General features: G+C 41.6%; 1 non-coding gene across 1 annotated transcript; it reads left to right on the forward strand.

Moving 5' to 3' along the window:
* Positions 1 to 20,507: 20,507 nt before the first annotated feature.
* Positions 20,508 to 20,580, forward strand: Trnat-ugu (transfer RNA threonine (anticodon UGU)). Its single transcript has one exon. It is a non-coding gene; the product is annotated as a tRNA-Thr (tRNA).
* The last annotated feature ends 2,865 nt before the right edge of the window (positions 20,581 to 23,445 follow it).

The following is a 23,445-nucleotide window of genomic DNA, read 5'->3' on the forward strand; positions in this document are numbered from 1 at the left end:
GTGAGAATTCCTTACCAATAACAGAGACAGAAAAAAAAAGCAATGGACCTGCTAAACTATTAATCTTTTACCATTAATGAGGGTATTTACTTCAAAGTGGCAATAATCTTTAAGAAACAACTGTTTTAAGTATTCCAGCTGTTTGGTTTGATTGATACTCTTCTGAGAACAATTAAGGACTGAGTTCTTATGCTACATATATTCGTAAACCCCTGTGCTATGGAAGGTTGTATATGTGAGCTACCACACACATAAAATAAAAGATTAATGTACTGAGCGTGAGTGGTGAACCCGTATTGCTCAGCTCAAGTCTGTATGATTTACAATCAGGGTGGTATTTATATGGCCATCTAATAGATAAAAATAACCTAAAATGCTTTCAGGAAAGATTTTCCGGCATTTCAAACTGTGGCAACACGCATATAGAGTTGTAGAAATGCCTCCAACACATTCTGTATGGAGCTGTGCTTCCTAACCCCACGACGAAGTGCATGTCAGACCATGTAGGACATTAGTTGCAACCTCTTTCTGAAGGAAACACACAGATCAAGTTGCAGTAAATTTAGACGTAGTGTACAGATGCGGCTCCAAGGGGTGAGATCACGGGGGTCATGACTACCCCTCATGCGCAACAGCATTTGACTAAAAGCGTTTAAATTTTTAGTTACATCGGTTTTTAAGATTCTTAGATAATTTTTGGAAAATAAAGAAGCATGAAAACAATTTTAAAATGGCAAGGAATTCTATAAAATGCAACCTATGTTTAACACAAGACTTTTACAAATTCCTCGCTTGAAGGCTAGGCACGTGGGTAATGAAGAGACTGATTAGTGGATATAAACAAGCTGCACATATGAGTAGAGAGAATAAGGTGAGAGGAGGAGTTGACATATATGTCAAAAGTTATCACTGTGTAGAAAGCTTAGATACAAAAAAGTTTTGTCTAGAGCAACGTATAGAAGCATGTGCCTGTCAACTTAAACTGAAGGAGGGCTCTTTTATAATTGTAGCAGTATATAGGTCCTCTTCAGGAAACTTTTATTTATTCCTGGAAAACTTGGATGCCTTGTGTTATCTGTCAGATAGGGGAAAGCAAATTATTATTTGTGGGGACTTCAATGTTGATTCACTGAAAGAGTGTAATAGGAAGAATGACCTAGAAGTCTTGCTCGGTTCTTTCAATTTGACATCTGTCATTAATTTTCGTACTCGGGTAGTAAAGGACAGCATTGACAGATAACACTTTTATCGACCAAGACAGGTTTAAAAACATAAATTCTTGTCCTGTTGAGGAGGAGGGGAGGGGGAGATTAGCGTTTAACGTCCCGTCGACAACGAGGTCGTTAGAGACGGAGCACAAGCTCGGATTAGGGAAGGATGGGGGAGGAAATCGGCCGTGCCCTTTCGAAGAAACCATCCCGGCATTTGCCTGAAGTGATCTAGGGAAATCACGGGAAACCAAAATCAGGATGGCCGGACGCGGGATTGAACCGTCGTCCTCCCGAATGCGAGTCCAGTGTGCTAACCACTGCGCCACCTCGCTCGGTTTGTCCTGTTGAGAATGGGCCTTCTGATCATGATGCTCAGCTAGTTACAGTAAATGACATAGCTCTATTCAGTAATTTAAAACTACCCTCCAAAGTTGTGCATTCAATTAATGACTCAACAATTAGAAATTTCAGAGAAAATCTTCAGCAGTTAGACTGAGATGAGGTGTACAAGGCACCCGATGCCAATTTAAAATATAACTTATTTCATGACACACTTGTAAGAGAATTTGAAAACTGTTTCCCCAAGAAAGTAGTCAAATCTAATTATAAGAAACCATGCAAAAAACCTTGGCTTACTAAAGGAATAAAAATATCTTGTAACCACAAAAGGGAACTGTATCTAACAACAAGAAAGAGTAATGACCCAGAAACAGTCAAATATTATAAAAACTACTGTGCTACATTAAGAAAGGTTATTAAAAAGTCCAGAAGCATTTGCATCATGTCTGAGATTAATACCTCTGATAACAAAATCAAAACAATTTGGAATATTATTACAAGGGAGACAGGATGACGGCAATGGACCTGCTAAACCATTAATCTTTTACCATTAATGAGGGTATTTACTTCAAAGTGGCAGGATGACGGCATCACCATCAAAGCGAATGGAAACTTGATAAACAACAAGCCAGAAGTCGAAAACATTTGGAATAATCATTTTTTAAATCTTGTGGAGAAAACAGGATCTAAATGTTCATTAGAAGAAGCAAGGCAGTTAATGGAAGAGGCCTTACCCACATAATTTGATACAATTCAAATTCCACCCACCTCTCCTTCTGAACTTAGGAAGATAATAAACTCTCTCAAGAATAAAAGCTCACATGGAATTGACGGCATTTCCAGCAGGATATTAAAGCTTGTTCCCAAGAAATAAGTGGGATTCTTAGCCACATATGTAATAGCTCTCTGAAACAGGGTATTTTCTCAGATAGACTGAAGTATGCCATTGTTAAACCACTGCATAAAAAAGGGAATACGTCTGATGTCAACAACTACCGCCCAATCTCTCTTCTGACTGCCTTATCCAAAATTCTTGAAAAAGTAATGTATTGTAGAGTAGGTTCACACCTTTGTAAAAATAAAGTTTTAACAAAATGTCAGTTTGGTTTCGAGAAGCGTTTTTCAACGGAAAATGCTATATATACTTTCACTAATGAAATATTAAATGCTCTGATTAATCGGAAGTCACCCGTTGGTTTTTTTGTGTTTTCTATCAAAGGCTTTTGATTGTGTAAATCCTGTGGAATACTTCTAGATAAGCTCAAGTACTGTGGTATGAGTGGAACAGTACTCAAATGGTTTAAATCATACCTAACTGGAAGAGTGCAGAAAATTGAAATAAGCAGTTGACATAATATGCAAAAAAAACTGGTGATTTCTCAAACTGGGGAAAAAATCAAGGATGGGGTGCCGCAAGGTTTGGTCTTGGGTCCTCTGCTGTTCTTAATATATATTAATGACTTGCCATTCTATGTTCACGAAGGTTTAGCTGATAAAATTGTAAACAATGTTTTTCAGAAAATCATTAAGTAGTTCTCTGCAAATGGGCTCTCATTAAACTTTGACAAAACACAGTATATACAGTTCCACACAGTAAATGGAATGACACCATTAATAAATATAGACTTCGATCAGAAATCGGTAGCTAAGGTAGAATATTCAAATTTTCTAGGTGTATGCATTGATAAGGGGTTGAACTGGAAAAAACACACTGAGGACCTGCTGAAACGTTTGAGTTCAGCTACTTATCTAATCTAATCTAACTGACTGGCTGCAGAGAACGTTCCAGCAGGGAAAGGGTGCCTATTTGCAGGCTGACAACATCTACTATCAACAACAAATTGACAGTCATCTGTTATATTGCGTATCTGTCAACTTCCTGGATTTTGTGTATTACTTGTCAATTATTCACGAGCAATTTTTGCTGTTATCTCTGAACCTACTGATCGTCTTCGGCTGCGGTGTGTGCTATGATGGTTTCTCTGCTGAAGTTCTTTCGGGCATGGGCGGCGTATGGCAGGGAGGGGCGAGGCCATGTAGACGTCACTACAGGCATGTTTTTGTAAATTTCAAAGGAGTACAAAGCCTTTGTTTTTTTTCTTCTGTTCGAGGTTGCGATAGAGCAAAGATAATATATATATAGCTCCTCTCATACGACTATTCTGGATCAGAAGGTAACATTTTTCCATAAGTGTATGGCAAGACTAGGAAATGAGACACTTAAAGTAGTAAAGGAGTTTTGCTATTTAGGGAGTAAAATCACCGATGATGGTCGAAGTAGAGAGGATATAAAATGTAGACTGGCAATGGCAAGGAAAGCGTTTCTCAAGAAGAGGAATTTGTTAACATCGAGTATAGATTTAAGTGTCAGAAAGTCGTTTCTGAAAGTATTTGTATGGAGTGTAGCCATGTATGGAAGTGAAACATGGACGATAACTAGTTTGGACAAGAAGAGAATAGAAGCTTTCGAAATGTGGTGCTACAGAAGAATGCTGAAGATAAGGTGGGTAGATCACGTAACTAATGAGGAGGTATTGAGTAGGATTGGGGAGAAGAGAAGTTTGTGGCACAACTTGACTAGAAGAAGGGATCGGTTGGTAGGACATGTTTTGAGGCATCAAGGGATCACAAATTTAGCATTGGAGGGCAGTGTGGAGAGTAAAAATCGTAGAGGGAGACCAAGAGATGAATACACTAAGCAGATTCAGAAGGATGTAGGTTGCAGTAGATACTGGGAGATGAAGAAGCTTGCTCAGGATAGAGTAGTATGGAGAGCTGCATCAAACCAGTCTCAGGACTGAAGATCACAACAACAACATGGCAAGCCATGTTGACTTGTAGAGATTTATCTGGGTCATACATTGAATGCTATGGCAGAATGAATTCTACAATTACGATTCAGTGGGGCAGATTCCATTCTGTTTATGAACCTCATTTAATTCACACCGTGGTTTAGCAAGTCGGTATTCACTCACCAAATAGTTTTTGCATTTTTCATGCTTTTCCAACAATATATTAAGCAAATGGTATTTGTATAAGTGTGCTCAGCTTTACAGAAGCTCTCCTGCGAACCTTGCAGAACTAGCACTCCTGAAAGAAAGGATATTGCGGAGACATGGCTTAGCCACAGCCTGGGGGATGTTTCCAGAATGAGATTTTCACTCTGCACCGGAATGTGCGTTGATATGAAACTTCCTCGCAGATTAAAACTGTGTGCCGGATCGAGACTCGAACTCAGGACCTTTGCCTTTCGCGGGCAAGTGCTCTACCAGCTGAGATACCCAAGCACGACTCACGCCCCGTCTTCACAGCTTTACTTCCGCCAGTACCTTGTCTCCTACCTTCCAAACTTTACAGAAGCTCTATTTTAATCTGCCAGGAAGTTTCACGTCAGCGCACACTCCGCTGCAGAGTGAAAATCTCATTCTGGATTCTACTGTTTTCTTGTACAGAGAACCTTCGATACATAGCGTTGTAAGGTACCGGGTTCGATTCCCGGCCGGGTTGAGGATTTTCTCTGCCCGGGGACTAAGTGTTTGTGTTGTCCTCATCATTTCATAATCATCATCATTTGTGACAGTGGCTAGATTGGACTATGTACAAAAACTGGGCTGTATAAAAATTGAGACTTAGTAAGGGCGCTTATGACTATGCAGTTGAGCGCTCCACAAACCAAACATTATCATCGCATAGCGTTATAAATACGGACTATTCGCCGAACAGGAAGCTAGCTTACATTAAGAAGCAGAACTATTAAGACTGAAGAATGAATAAGTAAAAAGTCCTAGCACTCTTTGTCACTAAAAGAGACCATTGGGAGAGATTCATCAATACAAGCAAACGAGCATAAACGCCCTTAATGATCGTGATTCTGTTGTGCAAGCGTTGCCTGATTGTCCTAGATGTGACTGTCCTACTTTGCACACGCTGTACAAAATATTTTTTCTTGTCTACCGGCACTATTGCTCCAGTATAAAGAAGTTTTTCAACATCGCGGCCTACAAAGACATGGCTGAGGTCGACAATGAAGGAAGATCGAATTAATGGCTTAGCTCTGTTGAACACTCACCGTGACATTGATTGTCCTATTGACGATGTAATCAACCAATTTTCCAGGAAGAATAGACGCATAGAATTCATCATTTAAGGAAGAGAATCACAGTCGTAACTTCTTTTTATCATAAGATGGCATTATCTTGTACAAGAGTATAATCATTTTAAATAAAACTTTCTTAAACTTTGCATGTGACCTGATTATTTTTTATAACAGTAAAAGTAACTCCGCCAGTGCCGGTCCCAAGCCCGGGGCCTCAATATGCAAGTGGTGAGGGAGGAGGAGGGAGAGGAGTAACAACCTCGTTAAAAAACCTGGGACCATCTGGCTCCAGATGGTAGTACCCTGTAAGGGCCCCTCGCCAGTGTAACAGTTCAAGACAGACAACGGTTGGAAAGCGGAAGAGGATTTTACAAGTCCCAACGGTGTAAAAGCGGAGGATCTGTCTTCGTATCTTACTTGCCTTAGCGTCTGTACTCCAGCGGGGCTGCTACAAACAGCGTCTGTTCCCCATGTTAGGAGCGGCCTAAACATATGCTGGCAGCAGCTCTAAAATGCCTTTGGGAGTGGCGACCCGATCGTAATAATAGCCTATATTTGAAATGGTACTTCAAAACCAGCCTCGGAAAAGGTTAGGGTGTTCCCTGCAGGTGATGCACAGTTTGTGGGGTGCTGGGGGAACTGTGAGAAGTGGGCGACTAGGCACCAGCACAATGAAGGTGGGTACCATTAATGTGATGACCCTTACTGGGAAGACAGAACAGTTGATAGATTTCGTGGAAAAGGAGAACATAGAACTGATGGGATTTAGTTAAGTTAGATGGAAGGGAAGAGGAAGGAGGAAAATGAGGAAAGGCTGCACCCTCTACTAGAGTAGTGCGCAAGAAGCAAAAAATGGAGTAGGTATCATGGTAAAACCAAACCTAGAGGAATGTGTGGAAGCAGTAGAGTACACAAGCGATAGGGTGATGAGGATTCAGCTGAGGACAAGGAATGTAGTGAAGGACTTCATCCAATTATATACACCACAAACAGGAAGTAAAAAAGAGAACATAAAAGGATTTTCTAGAGGTATTAGAGAGTATAATTACAGATATGGAAGCAATAGTAATGGATTACCTAAATGTGCAAGTAGGCAAAGAAAGGCTAGGGAAGGAGGAGATAATTGGCCCATATGGATATGGGAGGAAAAATGAGGAAGGAGAGAAACTGGTTGATATCTGTGAAATAAACAGGCTGATTGTGGGCAACACATGGTTCCATAGAAAGAATAGCCAAAAGTTAACGAGATATGGATGGAGTGATAGACGGACGAAGACGGTCATCGATTACTTTCTGGTGGAAAAGAAAAATTGGAGACGGATGACGGATGTAACTATAATCCCAGGTGGGGCTATTGATGGAGACCATCGAGTGGTGGTGGCAAAGATGAGATTCGATGAACTGAAAGACATAAAGGAAGAAAGGGAAAGGAAAATAAAAGGGTGGAAACTAAAGGATGGCATGGTACAAGAAAAGTTTGCTTAAGTGTAAAATCCCTAACACCGAGTATGGCAATGTGGAAGAGGAATGGAGTAAGTTCAAAGAAGCGTTTGTAAGCTCTGCTGAGAAGACCTGTGGGAGAGTGACTGTAAGGGTAAAGGAAATGGAGACACCATCGTGGAATGAGAGGGTGAAGGAGGCAGTATGAGTAAAAGAAAAGAAGAATGCCTGGCATGAATGGAACAGAGACCGAACAGCTGAAAGTAAAAGGAAATACCAGTATAGTAAAAATAAATGTAAGAAAACGGTAGCAGAAGAAAAGAGGAAAAGCTGGGAGAAATTCACCCAAGAGTTGGCAAAAGATGTTACTAGTGGTAAGAGGATGATATATGGAATTACAAAGAGTATGAGGAAGTGAAAGAAGAAGTGGAGAGCTGTTAATGCTGCCAGAGGAGATAAGGAAAAATGGAAAGAGTACTTTGATAAATTACTAAATGTGAACAATGGCAATGGAGAGGGAATATAAGTATGGCGGGGGGGGGGGGGTGTCTGGAAGAAGAGGAGGATATAACGTTAGAAGTGGAACTAGCTCTGAGAAAAATGATAACAGGAAATGCACCTGGGATAGGTGAAATTACTGAGGAGATGATAAAGGCAGCTGGAGCAGTTGGGCTACAGTGGTTATATAGACTAATAAGATGCATTTGGACCCAAAAATGTGTACCTGAAGAATCGGGAAAGGGAATAATAATCCCAGTTTTTAAGAAGGGTGACAGGAAAGTATGTGACAACTATCGAGGGAGACACTCATATTCCAAGTAGCAAAAATAATGGAGAGGATACTGGAAAGAAGAGTGAGAGAAAAAATGGAAAGGCAGTTAGAAGAGGAGCAGTATGGCTTTCGTCATGGTAGATCAACAATGGACCCAATCTTTAGTATGAGACAGTTGATGGAAAGACATTGGGAGTATGGGAAAGATCTGGTGATGACATTTTTCGACCCTGTGAAAGCATATGACAGTGTTTCCAGGGAAAAGGTATGGACCTAATGAAAGCATATGACAGTGTTTCCAGGGCATCCTTGAAGAGAAAGGGAGTTGGAAAGCAAACGCTTGGAGTCATCCAGGAAATGTATGAAAAAAGCTCTAGCTGTGTGCAGACACCAGTCAGAAGAACTGAATGGTTTAATAATGTTACAGGTCTAAGACAAGGAAGTGTGATATCACCACTACTATTTATAATGGTGATGGATGAAATAGTCAAAGAGGCGAAAGAAGCCCATAGAGGAAGGTAGATGAAGCTGTTACTATTTGCTGATGATATTGTGGTTTGGGGAACAAGCAGTAAGGAGGTACAAAAACAAATAGACATCCTAAATGACAAGGTCGAGAAATATGTAATAAAATTTAGTGTGGAGAAAAGCAAGACCATGGTGGTAACCAGAGGGGATAGGGAGGGCAAGGGACAAATTCATATTAAGGGACAGGATATTGAAATAGTGGACAACTTTTAGTATTTGGGAAGTGTATTAATGGGGAATGCTCGTTTGGAGACAGAAATTAGCAAAAGAATACAACATAGTACTACATTTTACCAGTGTGTGAGGGGTGCTATACTAGACTTATTTCACACCCATACCAATTTACCGTCAGAGACTTGGACTATGATTAGAAGAGAGGAGAGTAGGATACAGTCCAGTAAAATGAAGTTCTTGAGAAGTATACTTGGGAAGACGAGGAGAGACAGAGTGAAAAAATGAAGATGTTAGGAAGGAAATTGGAGTGGAGAAGTTGACTGAGAAAATTGAAAAGAATAGATTAAAATCGTTTGGGCATGTGAGAAGGATGGGAGAGGGAAGAATACCAAGAAGAGTGATGAAGTTCAAGATTGAGGGCAAGAGGCCAAGAGGAAGACCTAGAACAAGATGGACTGATACAATAAAGATGAGTTTAAGAAGGAGAAACCTCCTCTGGAACCAAACTGTGGAAGAAGAATGGTGGAAAGACCGAGTAAAGTGGCGAAGTACCATTGATACCCCAACCTGACCAGATGTTGAATAGAGGGGAAACGAAGACGATGATGACAGTAAAAGTAAAGGTAGCTCAAGGTATCTTTAGCGCCCCTTCCTTGAGGTTTTTCTGTATCTGCCACTGCCTCTCATGCAGCACGGCCTATATGCCAAGGGCTTGTAAACCCTTTTTCCGCCCATACATAAGGAAAATGATACTAAAACAGAACACACATATTCTGTAGACTGCCTTTGCACCAGGGATTGGAAAACGGTTTATGGCCTGTTATGTGTAGGGTGCCTGCAGAGCAGGTCGCTAGTGCTGGTCGATACTATTCCCACACAACACACTGTTTTGCAGGGCAGCCTACATAGCAGTGAATTACAATGTTACATGTCTGTATCTCCATATTTGTTAGAGCTAGTGTGTTATAAACTCACCTCTGTTGGTCCTCTCACAGCAAGGAGTTTGTGTGACAAATTTGGTCCAAATTGTCCAGGGACTTGAGAGGAGTTCCTGGACATACATACATATTCTCAGCTTTATATATTAAAGTATAGAAGTAACATTCATTCATTTACAGATATCGTACGAAATACGTCACAGTTTGTGAGTGCAATGGTGGAACTGGCGAACCACAGATAATGAATTAAAGCAAGACAGAAGGGAAAAGAACAAAAAACGATCTTTGCTGAATGTAGGTAGGGACAACTGAAAGAAACAGTATTTCTCTCATTTAAACACTCCTATAGCCATAGTCTGGAGACTTATGTTCACAATCATAGTGCTAACTAAAATACTGAAAATGGAGAGTGTAAATTATAGTTATTCTAAAGGTATGTACTAAAAATTAATGTAAGCAAATAATAATTATCATTATATTAAAGCATTTTACTATTGCTGTTATTATTAAATCCAAGGCAATTGTAGCACATTATAAGTTGGAGTGGCAGCGAATTTATATGCTGGGGGCAGAGGGAAAGTGAGAAACAATCCCATCTTTCTTCTACCCCTCCTCAACCTTGGACCTGTGCATATGTAGTGATAGTCAGGCAGTATTCTCTGTAATGAACCATTCACTAACTGTGACAGTTAAATTACTGTCATAAGACTCTATGCATTTTCAGAGTGATTTCTGTCATTTCTCAAGAGTACATGGGCTCTGGAATGCGTAAATGTGAAATACATTGTGCAATGCGGATGTACTAACGGAAGATACACAGCAAGCACACAACAAATGTTAGTTGTCTATGGTGACAAGAAATGTGCCACATGATACTGGTTGTGCAAATACATCGGATCATTTACAGAATGTCAATGATTAGAATGAGCAAATGAAGTGTTTCTGGTGGAACCATTTGACTTAACAGCTCCACATTCCTCCCTATGAAGCACATGGAAAGTCTTGTGCTACATTAGTTGACCCAGGTATAAATTTATTGTGTAAATATTCTTTTTAAACAAAGTTCAACACGAACTCCTCTATCCAGAACATTTAGAAACCCCACGATAATGAAATGAACAACTGGTTTGGCGTAGAGACCTACCACCTTATGAAGTTGTGTCTAAACATGTACTGGACAATATTTAAAATGTGAGTTTCATCATGTGTTACTAAACATCTGTCTTTTCGGTGTTCTACAGTTTATCAAATCCCACTTTAGTGGACAGATAAATCATCCTTGTTTGAAAATGTTTGTTTATGTTATTGAAAGATTATCCTTTACCTGTAGTTTGGAAATACAAGAAATTATCGAAAAACAAAAAATTCGTAAACTATCTGGAAAAGATGGAATACAGGCATAAATGTAGAAAATAGTAAGTGCAAACCTAAAAAAGATCTTGTGCACTAATTCAAAAATGGAGATAAAATAGATGTCGATAATTGTAACAGAACCCCATTCCTAGTCAATAACCTACAAAATTCTTCATGGTGCAATGCTAAAAAGGCTAGAAAGGCAATTCGAAAAACATGTGGGAGTATATCGAGAAGGTTTCCTGAGTGGAAGATGAGTGGAACAAATCTTCAACCACATTTCACTACGAAGGTACTACACGATGTCCAGGCTAAACTAAGTAAGATTTTAAGAACGCTTCGATTATACTTACAACCCTGTTCTCTACACTACAAGAAGTTCGAGTAGATAATAAACTACTTCATATCAGTAAAAAATCTCCTGTGAACACTAAATCAAAAGTTAAAAACTACTGTGAAATTTCTAAATTTTTTGAAATCAGAACAGATGGTCTTGGAAAAGTTCATCAGAGAATGGGAAAGTGCTTTATAAAAAGCTGGAATAAATCGAAAAATCAAACTATGAAAGAAACATTACGGAATTAAAATCAACTGCCTGGACTTCGCCAGTGATTCTGGAATCGTTGCCAAAAATATAGAATAACCCATCACCCAAATAACCCTCCTTGTAAGAATATCAGAAAAACAGGCTTACAAATCTGGGCATCCTAAACAGATTACTTGACAACTGTCGTAGGTGCCCAGTTGAAAACAGATTTTAAAAATAAAAACGAACTTAAAAAATTTAAATACCTTGGAGAAGTCACTTAAACCAAGAAGAAAACAATGCCATATCCCGAAGATGGAGCAAAGAAAATAGGAATATTCCACTAAATTACAGTCTCATATCATTAAAGTCGATATGCCACAGGATTCTGGAACATATATTGTGTTCGAACATTACGGATTACCACGAAGAGGGCGGTCTATTGACACTGTCAACACGGATTTAGTAAACATCGTTCTTGTGAAACACGCGAAGTGTTGAGTGCTACTGACAAGGGATTTCAGATTTATTCCGTATTTCTAGATTTCCACAAGGCTTTTGATATTGAATCTCACTAGCGGCTTGTAATTAAATTGCGTGCTTCTGGAATATCGTCTCAGTTATGCTACTGGATTCGTGATTTACTGTCAGAGAGGTCACAGTCCGTAGTAACTGACGGAAAGTCATCGAGTAAAACAGAAGTAATTCCTGGTGTTTCCAGAGGTAGTGTTACAGCCTTCTGCTGTTCTTTATCTATATAAACGATTTAGGAGTCAATCAGAGAACCCGTCTTCGGTTGTTTGCAGATGATACTGTCATTTATCGTCTATTAAAGTCATCACAGCCAGGTGTGTGTAATCGGCGGCCGCGATCTCGACTCTAGTCCTCCACCGTCATGGAGGATGAAGCTTTGACAATGCCAGCCACTCGTGCTGGAGAAAAGTCAGAAAAACCATGAAACAAACGTAGGTCGAAAAACCCGAGACAGAAAGCAACAGGTAATTTGTCAACAAATGGCCACAACAGCTTTAACAATTTTATACTTGTGAGTTAAGCTACCATTTGCAACAAACGCCATAACTGTAACGCGGAAAAGACTTTATCCTGTACCGTGCGGCAAAATATCAGCACAAAACAACATCGGGCGTGCGCTAAGGAACCTTAACAGCACCGATAATGTTCTCGATGTTCGCGAACTATTTGTCAGACAGCTTCAGCAGCGCTAATTCGGTGTTGGTTCTTGTACGGTGTATGCGGCAAGATATCCCAATAGACGTCAACAATCTCGGCGACTGTTTATCAACCTCTTCAACCGGTTACGTGAAAGTAACACCTAGACCACGTAAGTAAAAGAAACAAGCCATGACTGAAACGGAGGGGACGGCAATTAGTGTTTTGCTGCTATTGCAGTTGAATCGCACAGCCGGCCTCTGTGACCGAGCGGTTCTAGGCGCTTCAGTCCGGAACCGCGCTGGTGCTACGGTCGCAGGTTCGAATCCTGCCTCGGGCATGGATGTGTGTGATGTCCTTAGGTTAGTTAGATTTAAGTAGTTCTAAGTCTGGGCGACTGATGACCTCAGTCCCATAGTGTTTAGAGCCATTTGAACCATTTGATCCGCACATTAGCTTCCGGGCAATCGCAGGAGGAAGTGGCATGAGTCAGGCTAGTGTTCCAAGCATTCTCCATCGGCATATGAGCCATCCTTATCACATCTCTCTCCATCAAGAGCTGCCTGGAAACAATTATGAGAATCGTTAACTTCCGTACGCGGGCATTAAGACAGGATACTGGATCTTGTTTAGTGATGAAGTGACATTTATCAATCGTGGCCAGATAAACCGCCGAAACATGCGCCATTGGCCTGTTGCCAATCACCGTCGGCTTCGTTAGGTGAAAAATCAGTGTCCATGGAGTCAATTCAATTACATTCAATTTATTGCCACGAATTTTAGACCTGTTATCTGGAGACTTTAGACAGGGCGCACATATAAGTTAATTATGGTGACATTTAATCTTTTATATTATGTATGTAGCAGTAAATCATGTTAACGGCAAACAATGGCAATATTAAGCTAGAAATAACACAGAATATTTAAAAAATAAGAATCAACAAAAAAAACATAAAATAAAGGGAATTAATTCAAGTTTCAAATGAATAACGTCCATCTTACATTACTACATATGTTACTGACAGCCTCGGAAGAACTCGATGTTTGCCAACTAACTGCAACTACATCTACTTCTAAACCTATTGTTGTCACACTATTCTCCATAACCCACACTGGTATGTGCGTGCCTCGGAGATATATATATATATATATAAATTAGGGTATGCGTAGACTCGAGGATTTCTGAGGCACGCACATATGTATATAACAAGAAAAAGAAAGAAAGAATGAATACGTCAAAGATCCGCCTCAGTTGCGTGAAGTTACTGTTCTTAACCCAAGGTTTCAGCTAGATTACACTGGGATCTTTGACGTATTAATTTATCACAATTGCTGACAGGGTTGCAATATATATACACTACTGGCCATTAAAACTGCTACACCACGAAGATGACGTGCTACAGACGCGAAATTTAACCAACGGGAAGAAGACGCCATGATATGCAAATGATTAGCTTTTCAGAGCATTCACACAAGGGTGGCGCCGGTGGCGACACCTACAACGTGCTGACATGACGAAAGTTTCCAACCGATTTCTCATAACACACAGCAGTTGACCAGCGTTGCCTGGTGAAACGTTGTTGTGATGCCTCGTGTAAGGAGGAGAAATGCGTACCGTCACTTTTCCGACTTTGATAAAGGTCGGATTGTAGCCTATCGCGATTGCGGTTTATCGTATCGCGACATTGCTGCTCGCGTTGGTCGAGATCCAATGACTGTTAGCAGCATATTGAATCGGTGGGTTCAGGAGGGTAATACGGAACGCCGTGCTGGATCCCAACGGCCCCGTATCACTAGAGTCGAGATGAAAGGCATCTTATCAGCATGGCTGTAACGGATCGTGCAGCCACGACTAGATCCCTGAGTCAACAGATGGGGACGTTTGCAAGACAACAATCATCTGCACGAACAGTTCGACGACGTTTGCAGCAGCATGGACTATCAGCTTTGAGACCATGACCGCGGTTACCCTTGACGCTGCATCACAGACAAAAGCGCCTGCGATGGTGTACTCTACGACGAACCTGGGTGCACAAATAGCAAAACGTCATTTTTTCGGATGAATCCAGGTTTTGTTTACAGCATCATGATGGTCGCATCCGTGTTTGGCGACATCGCGGTGAACGCACATTGGAAGCGTGTATTCGTCATCGCCATACTGGCGTATTACCCGGCATGATGGTATGTGGTTCCATTGGTTATACGTCTCGGTCACCTCTTGTTCGCATTGACGGCACTTTGAACAGTGGACGTTACATTTCAGATGTGTTACGACCCGTGGCTCTACCCTTCGTTCGATCCCTGCAAATGCTTACATATCAGCAGGATCATGCACAGCTGCATGTTACAGGTCCTGTACGGGCCTTTCTGGATAAAGGAAATGTTCGACTGCTGCCCTGGTCAGCACATTCTCCAGATCTCTCACCAATTAAAAACGTCTTGTCAATGGTGGCCGAGCAACTGGCTCGTCGCAATACGCCAGTCACTACTCTTGATGAACTGTGGTATCGTGTTGAAGCTGCATGGGCAACTGTACCTGTACACGCCATCCAAGCTCTGTTTGACTCAATGCCCAAGCGTATCAAGGCCGTTATTACGGCCAGAGGTGGTTGTTCTGGGTACTGATTTCTCAGGATCTATGCACCCAAATTGGTTGTTCTGGGTACTGATTTCTCGGGATCTGTGCACCCAAATTGCGTGAAAATGTAATCACATGTCAGTTGTAGTATAATACACTCCTGGAAATGGAAAAAAGAACACATTGACACCGGTGTGTCAGACCCACCATACTTGCTCCGGACACTGCGAGAGGGCTGTACAAGCAATGATCACACGCACGGCACAGCGGACACACCAGGAACCGCGGTGTTGGCCGTCGAATGGCGCTAGCTGCGCAGCGTTTGTGCACCGCCGCCGTTAGTGTCAGCCAGTTTGCCGTGGCATACGGAGCTCCATCGCAGTCTTTAACACTGGTAGCACGCCGCGACAGCGTGGACGTGAACCGTATGTGCAGTTGACGGACTTTGAGCGAGGGCGTATAGTGGGCATGCGGGAGGCCGGGTGGACGTACCGCCGAATTGCTCAACACGTGGGGCGTGAGGTCTCCACAGTACATCGATGTTGTCGCCAGTGGTCGGCGGAAGGTGCACGTGCCCGTCGACCTGGGACCGGACCGCAGCGACGCACGGATGCACGCCAAGACCGTAGGATCCTACGCAGTGCCGTAGGGGACCGCACCGCCACTTCCCAGCAAATTAGGGACACTGTTGCTCCTGGGGTATCGGCGAGGACCATTCGCAACCGTCTCCATGAAGCTGGGCTACGGTCCCGCACACCGTTAGGCCGTCTTCCGCTCACGCCCCAACATCGTGCAGCCCGCCTCCAGTGGTGTCGCGACAGGCGTGAATGGAGGGACGAATGGAGACGTGTCGTCTTCAGCGATGAGAGTCGCTTCTGCCTTGGTGCCAATGATGGTCGTATGCGTGTTTGGCACCGTGCAGGTGAGCGCCACAATCAGGACTGCATACGACCGAGGCACACAGGGCCAACACCCGGCATCATGGTGTGGGGAGCGATCTCCTACACTGGCCGTACACCACTGGTGATCGTCGAGGGGACACTGAATAGTGCACGGTACATCCAAACCGTCATCGAACCCATCGTTCTACCATTCCTAGACCGGCAAGGGAACTTGCTGTTCCAACAGGACAATACACGTCCGCATGTATCCCGTGCCACCCAACGTGCTCTAGAAGGTGTAAGTCAACTACCCTGGCCAGCAAGATCTCCGGATCTGTCCCCCATTGAGCATGTTTGGGACTGGATGAAGCGTCGTCTCACGCGGTCTGCACGTCCAGCACGAACGCTGGTCCAACTGAGGCGCCAGGTGGAAATGGCATGGCCGTTCCACAGGACTACATCCAGCATCTCTACGATCGTCTCCATGGGAGAATAGCAGCCTGCATTGCTGCGAAAGGTGGATATACACTGTACTAGTGCCGACATTGTGCATGCTCTGTTGCCTGTGTCTATGTGCCTGTGGTTCTGTCAGTGTGATCATGTGATGTATCTGACCCCAGGAATGTGTCAATAAAGTTTCCCCTTCGTGGGACAATGAATTCACGGTGTTCTTATTTCAATTTCCAGGAGTGTATATTTGTCCAATGAATACCGGCATCTGCAGTTCTTCTTGGTGTAGCAATTTTAATGGCCAGTAGTGTAGTTCACTTCTAAGCTGTGCAAGTATTTGGGTATCTGTGTCTTTGTTATCATCAGGAAGTAGTGCGATTAACAAATATTCTGCTGATTCCCTTCGTCGAACCGTTATTGAGTCATCCCACTTACGAATTGTGGACGTGATAGTAGGTCTTTTAACCTTTTCAGTCAATACTTTATACAGTCTTCCCTTTACCTCAAATTGCATTTGCCTTTGTCGAAATTTTTTCCAGTGTTTTCCCTTAGTTTCCTGATGCAATGCTTTCTAGCGCATCTTAATTGCCCTTTATTAATGGAGCCTAGCAGTGGGCTCTGATTGCCCTCGAGCACGTTGATAAGCTCTTCTTGTCAATCTTACGCTTCGCCTCAGTGTGGAACGTTCTGGGCTCCTAACGGTTTACCTTTTTCTTACGAATATAAATGTCGTGCGCTCTTTGCAAGTGTTCAGTCACTATCTGCGTATCAAAATCTACATGTACAGGAAGTGATTCCATTGGAAATGCTGCAAGGTAGGCAATTAAGCCATCCCAATCCGCTTTCCTGATGTATAACCCAATCTTGCTTTCCGCTGATGTCTCCCTGTGATTAGTCTTAGCTGCTGCAATGCGGTTTGCTAAAGTGACATCTATATTAGTAGCTACACCTGCTCGCCCCTCTATTGTACTCGGCTGGACTTCTAGATTTAAAACAATGCGGTCAATTTCCTGTAGTGCGTCCTCTAGTATCGTCAGTTTGCCTGCTGTGCTACAAAGAGGATTTTGCATTCGCGTCTGTTGCCACAAGGAGACACGCACCTAGCCCATATAGAGCAACCGCACTATATGCATAAGCTTACTACAACCAGCTTCGTCTGCGCGTCCTTCGCTTCTATGTGACCATGTGCTTGTCACACAGCTGTGCCACATTTGTCACAGGGAACATCCTACTTGTAACGACAATGGCAGACATTGCCTCATCGTGGCCAGTTACCGTTACACCAGCTGCGACATAGTCGCGCATATGGACAGTGATCCAACACTGACAAATGTTTTTTATTCCAGTCTTTGATCACAATATTAATTCTTTTGACAATGACCAGCTTCAGTCAGTAATGACCATCCTACACTTTAGGACATGGTGTAGAAGAGATCTGAGGATGGTCATTACTGACTGAAACAGGTTATCGCCAAAAGAATTGATATTGTGATCAAAGACTGGAATAAAAAAATTTGAGTTACTGTTACCATATCGGCAGGAAAATGTGGGACCTGATTACCTCTACGGTGCCGGCCACTGTGGCCGAGCGGTTCTTGGCGCTTCAGTCCGGAACCGCGCTGCTGCTACGGTCGCAGGTTCGAATCTTGCCTCGGGCATGGATGTGTGTGATGTCCTTAGGTTAGTCAGGTTTAAGTAGTTCTACGTCTAGGGGACTGATGACCTCAGATGTTAAGTCCCATAGTGCTTAGAGCCATTTGAACCATTTGAACCTCTACGGTATGTTTCTTGCAAACAGGTTGTATCAACACTCACCTCGTCAGTTAGTTTTCGTAAATGAGTCATTGACAGTTTACTTCGAGCAATATTTACCTGCAGCATCCTTATCCTTTTACGTGTTTCGAGTGTAAACAAAGCACTTCAGAGAGGGGAGTTCATGATCACAGCAAGTGCATCCACACGCCTTTACAAGATCCACACATAAATACTCAATGTCGAATGGCTCTTTTCCTCTCGTGAACGCCTGCCGAAGGAGGTCACATAAAAAATGTTCAAATGTGTGTTAAATCTTATGGGACTTAACTGCTAAGGTTATCAGTCCCTAAACTTACACACTATTTAACCTAAATTATCCTAAGGGCAAACACACACACCCATGCCCGAGGGAGGACTCGAACTTCCGCCGGGACCAGACGCACAGTCCATGACTGCAGCGCCTGAGACCGCTCGGCTAATCCCGCGCGGCGAGGTCACAAAATGGTTGAAACTCTGTTGACAAAGTATTTACTCTCAAAAGAATCCTGTTTAATGCGCCGGGTGTAGTATACGTAATAGATTTTCGTTTAGGATGCCCAGTTCAAATAGTATCTCTAAGAACAACTTGCAGTACACTGGGATACTCCAAACGACTTAACTGGACATTAACTTCTAAATTATTATAAATTTTGTTAGTGTGCAATTGAAAATCATTTTTAGTAGGGCTCAAAATGGTAGGCATATTTTTTTGTAGTTGATAGAAGGACCTGATTTTTCGCTGCACTTGGCAGTTTAGTGATTCTTGTACTCATCGGAATTATCACGGCCACCACACTTCTCGCGGAAACAGAGGAGGCTGTGGAGACGAGTTATAAGTTGGATGGGCATCTATTGCTACTGCAGATGCAGTGACGATGTTTTCATGATCATCACCATCTTTACCATACGTCCATGTAGTGTAAAAATGTGGAATGGGGTACTGAACCGTCAGCTCATAGGCCCGTTTTTCATAGTCGAATCACTGAACGCCCACAATAATCGCAGCCTCTAACAGACCATCTTCCACGGATACAGACGAAGTTCCTCTGGAGACTTGGAGAAACCTGTGGCACCAACATGATGTCTGTCCAGACCATACTGCACGAAGTACCACAGTTTGTCTTCTGTTTACAAGGACATACCAACTACACATGATGAAATGCACCGACGTATAACTACAGCCTGCTCGGACATCCCCGCTGAAATGCTAGGAAGTGTGCAGCAGTCGTTCCACACGAGACAGGAGAAGTGTGTTGCCGTTGCCGGCGGTCATTTGGAACACAATCTTTGATGTTGATGCTCAAATGTCTCGTTACTGGTGATAATCCATGTAACTAGTGTATGCAAATACATGTAACTAGTGTATGCAGTTGTGTTTTTCTTTAGTGTGTGGTACAAGTGTCGGTGTGGGAACGTTTCAAAATACGATATCTCGTAAACGACTCGCACTAGAATCTTGCAACAAACCCATTGACATTCGAATTTACCCTACTTTTAGTTTGTTAATGCCAATGGGTATTGTTCCATTTTAAAAAAAGTGTATGTTAGCACAAAAGACACACTTCCTAAGTATTATTACAATCTGTTGATTGGTGAACAACGTGAAACCCTGACTACCAATCCATTCCATGAAAACCACACATCAATAGTACTTCCAATTTCGGCAGTATTTGCGATGCAAGTTTTAGGTGATTCTATAACTTGAAGTCATATTGACCATTAATCGACCGTAACTGCTTCAAAAGAAGGAAAAGATCTCAGATACCGCTTCTAGCCACAAACTTTATTGACTACTAAACTATTTATTTAGCGACATGTTTCGAGGTGATACCTCATGATCAGGCTATACTGGCATTATAAAAATATTTAACACAAGTGTATACAGATTCTAAAGTTTCTTTACATGACTCTAGTGATCATCCAGTGGAGAGAGGGAAGGATAACCTACAAGGTCACTTTGCATATTGGTCCGTTGTTCAGATGAAAATTTTTATAAAACTGGTAGACGTATGTGAAAACCTTTTCATATTTAGGTGATTCATCCTGTATATAAAGTTCTAGGCGTATAGTGAACTGGAGACTAATTTCAACTTCGTTATGCCATAAGACGATGACGTGTGCTAAACGATCGAATATGTACCGTTGTTAAAGAGGAACGAGGATGCCAGATAGCAGCAAGATAACAGTAGTACACCAGCCAGTGCGCTGAGTCACGCTGCTCAGTGACAACACAAGGAACGGTAGCGCAGTTGCGTCTGCCTCCTTAGCTCAGGGGCTAGAGCACTGGTCTTGTAAACCAGGGGTCGTGAGTTCGATTCTCACAGGGGGCAAACATTTTAAATAGAAGAAGGATATGTAACTCTCACAACCGGAGCCCTGCATGTGAACGTAGATTTCGTATAACATTTGGTCTGAGCAATGAACTGTATGTATTTTATCCATAATGGTTGCAGTTGAGAAAAGGTAGATCATGTGCAGAACAGATTCTTAATTTAAAAACAATTTTGAGAGTGAGAGCTATACAAAATAAAAATACAGTAATTACTTTCGTAGACTTCAAGAAGGCCTACAACTCAGTTGACAGACAAACACTATTCCAGATACTTTATGAATCAGGGATAGATGAAAACACCAGAAGACTTGTTGAACAAACGCTCACAGATACAACATCAAGAATTAAGTTTCAAGGCGAAATTTCTGAACCATTCAAAATCAAAACAGGAGTTCGACAAGGTGAGGGACTGTCCCCAATTCTCTTTAACTTGGTTTTAGATAAAGTAGTAAAAACATGGGAAAACACATTAAAAAACAGAGGCACAAAGGGTATAAGCATGGGCCAAGGAAAGAACAAATTTGAAGTAAAATGTTTAGCCTTTGCGGATGATATGGCATTGATAACTGAAAACCGAACAGACGCAACAGTTATGCTTGATATGTTACACGAGATTGCTGAAAAGACCGGGCTAAAAATATCCTACGAAAAAACCGAGTATATAGAACACAAACATAATACAGAAAAGTTTATGAAAACAAAGTATGGAAAAATTAAAAGAGTTGATAGATTCAAATACCTGGGGGAGTGGATCCAAGCCAATGGACTGGATAACACAACAAATAAAGAAAGAATAAAGAAGTTGGAATTTGCATATAAATTAACACAAAACTACTACAATAAGAAATCAATATCCATACAAGCAAAGATTAAACATTATATTTCAGTTATTAGGACACAAGCAACATATGGATCAGAGTGCCTAACACTGAATAAGAAAGGCGAATTAAGAGAACTAGAAAAAAGAGAAAAATATTAAGAAAAATTCTAGGTCCTGAGAAAAACAAGGAAAACAGGTGGATTAAAAGGAGAAATGAAGACCTAACAAAAATACAGAAAAGATCACAGATACAATGAGGAAGAGACGGCTAAAATTTTATGGACATTTAAAAAGAATGGAAGAAACACGAATTACAAAGAAAATTTTTAATTACGTTAGTAAGCTGAAAAACACCGTAGGATGGATAGAAGCAGTAAAGAAAGACGCCAACAAAATAGGTGTTACAGAAGAAATAATACGTGACAGGAATAACTTTAGGCTACTTATAGAAAACGCAAACTATGAAGAAGATGCGCCAAAACCTCGACCCAAGAGAGTGTGGACAGATGAGCAGAGACGAGCAGTTGGCGAGAAAATGAAGAAGTACTGGGAAGAACGGAAGAAAAAGAAACACCATAAGTCTTAAGTTGTATGCTGTCCATAGCTGGCCAAATTCATAATTAAAAAAAAAATGGTTGCAGTTGAACTCCGTGACTCTTCCTTTACAGCGTGCAGAATAATAATCGCTATCAGTGGCAATAATGTGACTGCGATTAAGGATGACCTAGATTGTTCAGCGGCCCAGTTGGTTTACGGCGAACAGCTAAGGCTGCCAAGTGTAACGGAACCTATTAAAGGCTTTATTATAAAGAAGTATGTGATACCCTCCTAATTCAACCAGTTTAACTAGCAATTATGATAATAGAAAAGTAATGGTGTATGTTAGCAATGATTGCATAACATGTCTACATAAACAGTCAACCCATTAAAATATAATTAATAACTGACCCACACAAAAGTTAACATCACTTGAACGCTGATACAGCAAATTAATATGAAATACGAATAATATTGGTCAACTTAGGTATTTTGGACCTCCTTAAATAAAAATTATCCAGTGAAACCTATTTATTCACTAGGACTGTTTTCACTCACTATTCACGTAAACACATCTATTTTAAACGAGAACCACTGTAATTTTTAATAACTCACGTTATTTACTTATGTATGCAAATGAGAGAAGTCAATAGATGTACCTTTGAAAAACGGCCTTTTGCAACAAAGAATTGTTCTGACAAGTTGACAAATCTGTCTGTCATTTTAATGACCTGTTAAATTATGTCACTCGATGTAAATTAATGACTTTTTTGCACAAATTACGATAACAGATGGATGCCTGACTTACAAACCACATCTCTTCTTAATAGTTCTTTGACGAGGTTATAAATACAAGCAGCTAGAAGCCTCGTCAGCTCAGTCTTGATAGAACTATTGTAAAGTGTGTATGTTATTGTCTTATGTGGAAAAACAATGCAAAGATGTTGTAAAAGAAGTGTTACTCTGTACTGTGACAACGTCTTTGGATGGTCAGCGGAGTTAAGATGGCTACCATGCCAATAAATAGTTGAAGTTCACTTATGCTGTCGTTCATTATTTATCAACAAGCACATCAACAACACGGGACCTCACCTTTTTACCCCTAGACGAATACATACAGAGCCAACATTAACATCAAATACAGCAGTGAACCAGCCAGCAGCAGCAGCAACTACTACTACAAAACAATTTACTGGCGCCAACCCAATTCTCTACATCAAGCTTCGTATGTTGGAGGGATATAGTGCGAATATAGGAATATCAACGATTGGGTGACCGTTATACAAGGAAGCTACTTTCTGCAAAACCGACGCGATGTTTCGTAATACTGTAAGGCAAGCCAAGCGATGAATGGTGTGCTTCCGGAGCATTTCTAGACCAGACAGCGAGTACACATTTCAGCAAAACTCGCAACACCTGACGAAAACGGCTAGGTCGGTCGTCGCAGTATTGTGCATGAAACAGAAACAAGTCGGCTGAACATCTGGAAGCACGCCATTTATCAAT

Source organism: Schistocerca cancellata, chromosome 2, assembly GCF_023864275.1.
Source record: "Schistocerca cancellata isolate TAMUIC-IGC-003103 chromosome 2, iqSchCanc2.1, whole genome shotgun sequence".
Lineage (NCBI taxonomy): Eukaryota > Metazoa > Arthropoda > Insecta > Orthoptera > Acrididae > Schistocerca > Schistocerca cancellata.